Source organism: Xenia sp. Carnegie-2017, unplaced genomic scaffold (genome assembly GCF_021976095.1).
Source record: "Xenia sp. Carnegie-2017 unplaced genomic scaffold, XeniaSp_v1 HiC_scaffold_18, whole genome shotgun sequence".
Lineage (NCBI taxonomy): Eukaryota > Metazoa > Cnidaria > Anthozoa > Malacalcyonacea > Xeniidae > Xenia > Xenia sp. Carnegie-2017.
In genome coordinates this window covers 786276-797366 of record NW_025813480.1, presented here as the reverse complement: position 1 = coordinate 797366, position 11091 = coordinate 786276, and positions in this window count along the sequence as shown.

Here is an 11091-nt window from a genome sequence, read left to right as displayed (position 1 = left end):
CTATGGTTTCAGTCAGTGGTATGTTGGTAAAAGGCTTTCAACGTCAAAAGAAATAAAGAATTTGTCATGTGGAGCGTTAGTGTTAAAAGATAAAAATCATCGACAAAACTAAAAGAATCTTTAGCAGAATGGTCATTAGGTATTAGGTTGGAGTAAAGAGCTGAGGTATTTGGCTAATTTATAGTTATACGAATTGATTGAAGAATTTATAGGTCTGATAGGAGGTATGTCATTGATATTGTTTAATTTATGAAGTTTAGGTAAACCATATAATCGAGCTGGCTGTGAACCTCTAGGGTACATTTCTTGAAATGATTTTTCGTTAATAGAGTTCTTTTTCTTTAAGTTACGTAGCAGTCGTTGTAACTTTGCTTCACGGGAAATTGTAGGATCATGATCGAGTGGTTTCAACTTAGATAAATTGTTAATTATAGTGAGGCAAGAGTTAATGTATACCTTACGATCCATAATGACTACACCATTGCCTTTGCCAGGTTTAAGAACAATGATTTTGTCATTATTACGAATGTTCCTTAGAATCACATGAAAACTGTATGACCTCTACGTACCACAAACCAACATATACAGGACTACTGACTAACTTTTTTAGTTTCACACCATTAAATTACAAAATTGGACTGATACGAACACTGACCGACAGAGCACGGAAACTTAACAACACAGATATCGGCTTTCAACGTGATCTAAAGAAACTAATATTCACTCTCCAACGTAATTCTTTTCCTTTTCATTTCGTCAACAACACTATACAACACTATTTGGACAACAAGAAAAGCACTGACTCATCTAACTCCACAACTAACACTAACGATATACAACAACCTGACAATAAACGTTATTTCAAACTACCTTACATAGGTGATTACTCACGACACACACAACGCAAACTCACACAAATCATTAAACGCTACTGCACTGACATTGACGTTAAACTTATTTTCACACCTTTTAAAATAAAATCTTTATTTTCGTTTAAAGACCCACTTCCCGAACTTTCCAAATCTATGGTAGTTTATCAATTTTCATGTGCGGGATGTATGTCCCGCTATATTGGTGAAACTTCTCGCCAATTATCTACCAGGATAAAGGAACATACTCACACAGACTAAAACTCCACTATCTACAAACATCTTCAAGCCTCCTTCATGTAAAACAAATTCTCACCTTCCTGTTTTAAAATCATCGACACTGATCAATCCACTTTCTCACTCAAAATCAAGGAAGCTCTACACATTAATAAAACTAACCTGATTTAAATATCCAAGTTCACCACTACAACACTATATTTACTTTATAATAATATTTTTTGTTATAAATTCTTAATACTTATTTTTCTTTTCCTTTTTTGTAAATATTTTATATTTAGTAACTGAATCATAATCCTATTCATTGTAATTAATGTATTCATATCATATTACGTATCATATTAAGTAGTATAGTACATGGGGGTAGGGGATCACAAAAAGTTTACTTTTTGTTATCCCATACACCCCATGTACTATACTACATATAACCTTGGGTAAAAACTATCTTTATAACAGCGCAAAATAAGACCATGGTTCAAAGACGTCCCTCTGGCAAAAGGTCATGTAAAAAAGCTGTGTAAAAAATAGTCATTGTTTCAAAGGGGGTAAAAATCTCGAGGCTACAATCTATCGTTTAAAAATATGGAATGTATATGTTTTAAAAACTATCTTTAGAAATAAATGTTAATAAAGCATCGGTTCGGAGGCGATCCGGCAGCGCAAATTTTAGCGTAGCTAAAATTGAGCAGGGGGATGGGATCGCCGAGAATTCATGCGAGCCCAGGTGGGTAAAAAATTCTAGCTTTAGCTAGAATTTTCGGGCTCGCCCCCATATATTCGAAGAATATTCGAAGAATATTCGAGAATAACAGAGGCTTAAAAAATGCTCTTCAAAAATCAAGTGTTAATAAAACATCTTTATAAAACTATGGAATCTATATGTTTTTGAAATATATAGGTGCGTTTATATTTTACAAACGGTCTTTACAAACAAATGTTAACAAGCATCGGTTCGGAGAGGGCTCGGCAGTGCAGATACCAGTGCCTGACAGGGAATGGTCTTCTAGAGAATTCTGGAACTTAGGTGTAGAAATTCTTCACGAAGTGAAAAATTCGGGGTTCCCCTGTAGATTGAAGAATATTCTTCGAATATTCGAGAACAGAGGCTTAAAATGCTCTCAAAACCGTCTTAATAATCAAGTGTTAATAATCAAGTGTTATTAAATATCAGTATCAGCGATAGTTGAGCCTAGCGGCGCGCGCAAGTCTTAGCATGCTTTTAATGGTTGTTTAATGTAGATAGCACATTTCATCAGCGCATGTATAATAATACAATGTTTATAAATATCAGTAGCAGCGCTTTATATAGTCTACGTGGTATATTTGGCGACTAGTGGGCTCTTAACAATGGTCTGAAAACCCAGCGCATGGTAGAAATATTCTTTAATAATCAGTGTTAATAAAGCATCTTTTTAAATCGTTGTTAGCGAAGAATTTCAGGCAACTAAGCCTGAAATTTTGAGCGCAACAATGTCATAGATGCTCTTACAAAATATGGAATCTATATGTTTTTAATTTGTCTATCAAGTGTGTCACATGTACATGGTTAACAATGTTTTATATAATTTTTGTTAAAAGTGTTTTTACTAATTGTTTCAGGATTTTGAATTTTTTTGTATATCGCTTTTGTATTAATTACTTATTATAAACAGTTATGTGATATGTAGTCAAACATGAGGATTATTCTTCATCTTCATCTTTAGGTTTGGCTTGATAGTTATCTTTAATAAATTTTTTTAATTTTTCGATTTCATCATTTACAGATTTTTTAGTTGCTAGAATATTGTTTTCTATAGTGGCCGCAAAATTTGATGAATAACCATTATATAACATAGACAATGTAGATGTATGTTGTGAATAAACTTGTATTTTGGATAATCCATTAAATGCTTTATTCCATTTTATTGCCCATTCATTATAATTAATTGAAGCTGTAGATACTTTTGGTGAGATAATAATAGAAATATTGTTTAAATCATCATCAGCACAGTATACGTAATATAAATCTAGTAATGCATCAGCTATCTTTTTTTCGTTATCATTTGTTATTTTAATGATAAATTTTTTATTAATCTTATCTACCATAATATCTAATTGAATTGTTTTAGATTTATCAGATGTATTTATAAATAGAAGTGTGAATTCAATAAATTTAATATTGTTAAAAAGAATATTTATAATATCTTGTTGGCTACTAACATTTGAGTTGTAATTTAATTGATTACTATGGTGTACAATTTTACTTTTTACTATATCATCTATTTGAGTTTTAGTATAGTGGTCATTAAATTTATTATCAACTTGAGTTTTATTATAATAGTGGTCATTAAATTTATTATCAACTTGAGTTTTATTATAATAGTTATTTAAATTAGAAGTCAAAGCATACTTACCATCAGCTTGTGTTTTAGTATAGTAGTCATTAAATTTATTATCAACTTGAGTTTTATTATAATAGTTATTTAAATTAGAAGTCAAAGCATACTTACCATCAGCTTGTGTTTTAGTATAATAGTTAGTTAAATTAGAATTTAAAGCATACTTACCATCTGTTTCAATCTTTGTATAATATTTATTTAAATTAGAAGTCAAAGCATACTTACCATTTGTTTCATTCTTTGTATAATAGTTGGCTAATCTTGAAACAAAAACATATTTATTATCAGCTTGTGTTTTAGTATAATATTTTAGTAAATTAGAAGTCAAAGCATACTTACCATCAGCTTGAGTTTTAGTATAATAATTATCTGATAGATGTGTTTTATCTACAGATCCTTGTATATTTACATTAATATCTGTTGTATCATGTCCATAAAATAAGCTCATTTATATTATTCCTCAGATTTTATATCCGGTTTATTATTTTTATGTTCGTAAACATGTTTAACAGTTGTTATACCCCCAGATAAAAACCCTAAAAAACGTAAGATTGGTGATATTTTTTCTACTAAACTGTAAACATCTCGTTTTAAAAGGTCGTCTGATTTAAGCTGTTTTGTTAATTCTTTAGGATCTTCAATAGCATCAAACCCTTTTAATATATCTGAAAATTTTGATATAACTAAATCAGTTAAAAACTCATTAGCTTTTGTAATCGTTTTTCTCGTATTCAGTGTATAATTTATCAATAATTTTTGACTAGCTTTTTAATGTAAGCAACTGACTTGTCTAAACACCATCTTCAGCTAGTTTAAGTAGTTGATCTCTTTATTAAAACCTCTTTCGGTTTATCTTGTATATTATCATCACATACAGCATCTTTGATAGTATCATTTGCGGAATCAATCTCATTAATTAGATCATCAATTGTTTCAGGTTCTTTACGCTTTGGCATATATATATAACACATGTTTTATTGCGGAATAACAATTTTCCATTGGTATGGGTATACAAGTTCGATTTCTAAATGTGCATACTTATTATTTTTCAATTTTTTGGTTATTTCTTCTATATCATCTTTTTCAACACCATAAAGATAATCATCAAATATGGTTTTCATATCATTGCGGTTTGTATTATAAAATGTAACTAAATAACTTATATTTTCGCGATAAGGTTTGGCAATACTGTTCAATTGCTGGGTAATCACAATCACAGAAAGCCCATAATGACGAGCACTGAACGCTAAACGAACTAATTCAGATGTCCTATTTTTAACATCTAAACAACTCGCACAGTCATCAAGTATAATAAGACTATTTGTACCTTTATATACATCACTAACATATTTTAAAACAGTATCTACCTGATCTTGGTTAAATTCTACTTTAATTAAATCAGAATCATTTATATATTTCCATTCTTGATAGGTTTTATTATATGATAGCGTTGGACATAATAAAATAATATAATCAAAATGTCTATTAAAGTTTTGTTCTAACATTTGGAGAAGGTAAAAAGATTTTCCGCAATTAGTCATACCTAAAATAATCATATTAAATGGTGTGTTCATTTATATATTACTGGTTATTCTAGTATTGAATACTTTGTAAATTATTATTAACAAATTGAACAAGAGCATCACTAATGACATAGATGTAACAGTTTAAATCTTTTGTATATGCTCTTTTTTTAATTTCGAGCAAAATACCATTTTGTGTATTTAAAATTTTTTTTCCATTTCCAGCAATATTTTTTTCTTGAAAAGTGCGTAGATCGATAATAAGCGAAAATTTATTATTATAAAATTTTTCAATTGTGATGAAGCAATCTATTGGGTTAGTTTTATCAAAAAACCGTCTTGCTTCTTCATAAAATACTTTTTTATCCATGCCTTGGGCAAAAATACAATTTGGTAACCCTTCAATCGTGATTTTAACTGAATCAATTAAAGGGAATATAAATTCCTCGCTATTACTAACTGAATTGTCTGTGAATAGTAGTACAATGCCTTTCATACTTTTACGAGGCACATTGACATTAATATTCTGTAATGTGCTTGATTTATCCCATTTTTCCTTTTTTAAGAGGGTTATATGTTGGTAAAATAGGCTTCTACCTATAGAATATAGATTTGTCACCTCATCAGCAATTTCTTGATTTTCAATAGTTTCATATTCAAGCTGAATATTTTCTAATTCATAATCACCGATACTTTGACCACTTTGAGGAATAAGTACTTGATCACTTGGTGGTAATGTTATTATGTATTGAGGGTTATTATTCATATTGAAAGGGCAATACAATCCATGGTCTTTAAGAATATAGTCAATATTAATCTTCTGCCTTGTACCATAAATATCATACATTAATTTATCTGCTACTTTTTCTGAATCACCACTTGTTGCACCAGTATCATCTTTACTGATAAGTTTTCTTAGATTTTGTCTACATATACCATATTCAATAAGGCTTTGTCGGTCACTTTTGGGTAACCACAGGTCTTTGTATACACTTATAATATTATGTTCACAACAATCGTAAAGAGTCTCTCCTGCCACTTTAATTTGTAGTCTATGCTGTAAAATCTTACTTAGATTATTTAGAAAGTGACTTTTTGTATTACTGATTTTAAGATCAAACGATAGATTAAGTGAACCAGGGACTAAACAACTATTTGCTTTCAATTTTGGTATATTAACATAAATTTGTTCATTCGGTTTAACACTATTAGGATTAAAGGTTATACTATAAAAGTACGGGTACCTTTAATTTTGTCATATTAATTCTTTTAAAATTAGGTAAAAGCTCTTCTTGTAATCTGTTCATATATATTAAAACATATTTTATTTTCTTCTTTGTTTATACTGATCATATATTAACAAAGCAGCAGCAATAGCTAAAATCCATAGATTAGAAGCTACCCATGACCTTTAGCTCCCCAAGATATAGCCTGAGCGATAATATTCAATAATGGTCCTAACACTGGCCATAATTTTTTAACTATATTTGATAAAGCCTTAGAAAATTTACTAGTAGTTTGAGCACCTTGTAGGATTGCTTTTCTGGTACCAATGATAATGGTTGTAATTATACCAGCCACAGATATAGTTAAAGCTGATAATCCTGGGATATTTTCTTTAACCCATTCTTTAAATCGTTGTAATCTAGTAATATCTTCTTCTTGTTTATCTCGTACATACTCTTTTTCTAATTTCTCTTCTTCTTCTCTAATTATAGTTTCTAATTCCGCGGCTCTTTCATGCAAATTAGTTAATTCATCAATATTGTCAATACTATTTTCATTTTCATTTTCTATTTCATCTATTTTAGCTATAGTTTTGTTTAGCTCTTCAACAAAGTAATTTATTTGTGATTCTATGAATTGCGGTCTTGTTTCTTTATCAATAGTTCCAGATGGAGTCATAACACCTTTATGTTCTCTAAGTTCTTGATTAGTTATTTGATTGAAATTTTCTGTATATTGATTATTTAAATCAACCATAGGCATACTTTCTTCAGTTTTTATAAATTCATCTTGCAAATCAATAATTCTTTTAATTTCGTTTTTAAATTGTTTAACAGCTTCTTTAGCAATTTTATTTTTATTATATTGCAGTATTCCATTATTATTACGTGTTAAAACAATTATACCTTTTTTACTTCGTTTATTTCTTGTATTTAATGGTTTGTAAGTAATATTATTTATATCTGTTATACCTAAATTTAATCTAAAATTTATACCTTCAGAAGCTGCCATACCTTTTAGGTGATTAAATCTAAACTCTTTTTTATAATTTTTTGTAATGAAATTTTCAACAGCAAAAGAAACTTCATTTTCAGGTCTAGTAATATTTGTATAAACAGGAGTAGAAGTAGGAACATCAGGAAGAGTATTAGTTTTATTTGTCTTTTTTCTTATTGTTACACCAAAATTATCATCAGTAAATGATGTTTCATAATATTCATTATAATCGTTATCATCTTCATTATTATTGTTATCATCTTCATTATTATTGTTATCATCTTTTAATTCAATATAATCAAAACCTCCTTCTGCCATTATATAGATTACTCTATATTTTGTATTTCACTTTCATGAATCCAACTGTTATACCTATTATCATAACCTAACCATTTAACTAAAACCATCTTTTTACCTTTAACCTTCTTACGTTTTAATATTTTTTCAACTCTATAAACATAATCTTTCTTATTAACAACAGATAGTTCCTCTTCATAAAATTTACCAATTATGGGCTCTCGTTCTAAATCTTCTATCTCATATAAATTCGGGTCTCCTCTAATAACTTTAGTCACTTTAAACAACTCTCCTGTAAAATTTGCTTCATAACCTTTCGTAAATATAGATTTATACTTTGATATTCTAACCATATCACCAATTTTAATCTTAGGTAATGGGAAATAAGCAACTTCATGACCGTATAATGTATTCAATACTTCATCTTCATTATTTTTATTAACATCTTTAGGCTTCATCAAGATTGTACTGTGTTTTGTATTGTTATAATTATATACTAAATCATCTAATATATCAATCCATTTATATGTTCCTTTACTGTAAAAATATTTCCACATAGATGTTTTAAGCGTTCTGTTGAATCGTTCGACAATAGAAGCCTTTTTATCATTTTTAGTAGAGAAGTACTTAATTCCATGTTTTTCTAATAATGATTTGACACCTAAATTATAAAATTCTTTACCATCATCAAATTGAGCTAGTTTCGGGTAATCATTAAATCTATCTTTAAATTGACTTAATAGTTTTGCAACAGCTTTTGTCATATTATTTGTGTCTTTCCTATAAACAGGGGTAGCAAATGCATATCTACTTAATATTTCAATAGCTGTTAATATCCAATAATAACCATTGTTTTTATACTTATAAGAACCCATATCAACTAAATCCATTTGTATTTGTTCACCAAGATAGTTTACCCTTGTTTGTCTGAATTTATGTCTTCTAATAATAGGTTTATATCTAGTGTACGTATCTTGAGATTTTAACCATTTTTTAACTTGTTTTCTACTAACATCTATACCTTCTTGTAATGCTTTCTGATAAAGACGTTCTGCTGATTGATAACCTGTTTTAGGATCATAATAAATATCTCTTAAACTTTGCTCAATTTTAATGTCTTCATCCATTTAAATTACTCAATATAACATTCAAGGAGAATACTGCCTACATTAACAGGGTTCCATCTTGATCTAATATATTAAATATTAGCTCGTTAAAGGCTCCTTTATAATTGTAACTTTAGATTCAATATCATTGTATTCGTATACAGTACCAAATAACGACTGAATTGTTATTACTGGTAAAGTTAAAGCTATATTACTTTTTTTCCTTCAGGGTTATAATTATAACTTGAATTTACAATATTAGAAGAAATTTGAATATAGTTTAACTCTGTTTATATCCACTTTAGAAACACCATTTTGTACGATACCTTTTTCATAGTTTTATAGTATCATTAAAACCTAACATTTTAATAAGAGTATCAGATAATACTAATACCTCATCATTATTATTAGTTATTTTACAAGTTCCGTTTTTTCTACCATCTCAAGCTTTACTTAACAGACTCAAGAAACGTTTTAAGCATTTTAAAAGTCCAGTAACCAGCATCTATATTATATTTTGTTGTGCCTATTGTAAAAGCTAAAGTATTATTTAATTTCACATTTTTATATTCCCAATACACATAAGCTTTTTTAATATATAAATATGAATAGTTAGTTGTTACTATACTTTCTTGTAAGTCAATTTTTCTACTATCTCCGTCTATAAAAATAGTGAACTTCATATATAATATAGCTTATATTATATGTCAGACAAGCAAATCGAAGAAAATTCTATAAAATTAAGCGATGATTCAAAAAATATACAAACATGGCCAAAAATATATTTAGAAACAACTAAAACACCTTTGTTTTCAAATCTAATAGCAGCTGTTAATGGAGATGAAGGTCATAGTCAGGATTATTTCGATCATATGTTACATCGATGGTCCTCAAAGTTTATTGTAAAACCTACATTTCAAAGGCCGGTAAATGTTGATATCTGTAACTTCAGATTATACGTCACAGAGAATGATTATTTTATGAGTAATTTACCACCTATAACAGCCACGTGGACAAGTGAAATTAAAAGTGAAAAAGAACAGCCGACTGGTATAAGATACAATATTAAAAATCATTTAAATTATAAACAAGAAGCTTACTACGCTATGATTTGTGGAGCTTATGTTGCCAGTTTTTTATGTGGTATTGCGCTTAATCATTTAAATTTTGATAAAAGTAGAATTATACAAAGCCTTGTTAAATATCATTTATATTATCAGATCAGGAAATTTATGAAACATCCATCATTATTAGACAAATATGACTTTACGGAATTGAAAAAGCATATACCTTATAAAGGTATTTTAAAATTTGATAAAAACAATGATGGTTATTATGTTAATTTTCAATATTCGACTACTGATTATAAGAGCTTCATTGCATATCATTCTAAAGGTATTACATTAATCGGAAAAATTCTTTTGCAAGAGAGCATTGAAAGTTTTGTTTATACAATTCTAGGCAGCCAAGCCAATACTAGATGGGCAATAGTTAATCATGGAGCTAAGAGCATGCAAACACAAAAAGTTTTTAGGAAATTATTAGATGATACTATAGTACAGAATGATACGACTGTATTTATATCTAACATGAGGAAAGCTATAAAAGACACGAATGTTGTTTTAAATATGGCAATAAGCCTGGTATGATTTTAATACCCAGCCGTATGATAATATTAGATAAAAAGATTGATGGGTATAATAATATTTTAACATTAGCTAATAAAAATATGAAATTCGGTATTAATTCTAAAATAAATTATTATGGAATTAAAAAGGAAGAACCGAAAAAATTGCATCAAGATAATGCACAATCAAAGCACCTAGATACTCTAGATGAAGTTCATAAAAAACCATTAATACATAAACATAAAAAAATGATATTAAATAATCCCCATCAAACAGATATGATTGCTTTACTCAAAGTATACCAAGCATTATCATTAGTATTAATTGAATATGTCTTATAATATAATATGAAGTTCTAGATTTTAATCATATCTCAAGTGTTTGAGTCAAGATGAATTTGAAAAGCTTAAAAATTCATATTTATACTACCAAAAAATGTATACCTGTTATAAATGGAAGTATAAAAAATTAAAAAAAGTGCGACTATCATTAAAGATGGGAACATTTTTCTGAACCACCGTTGGTATTGCTGGTGGTATAAACTGCAAACCCATAGTTATAGGTACCCCTGAGTGCCTAGGTGCTTTAATTCAAGGTTATATTGTTAAGAGTAAGATTAATAATAACTTAGAAATGTGTAAATTCATTATATATCATATGAAAAATACTATGAAATTTTTTGAGGATTAGCCTACATGTAAACGATATTTCTATCAGACAAAGCAATGATTTCAAATTATAATTATCAACTGGACTACCATAGATGGCATGATGAGTAAATACAACAAAAAATATAAAGACCGTGAGTTATCTGTGTTATCTATAAGATT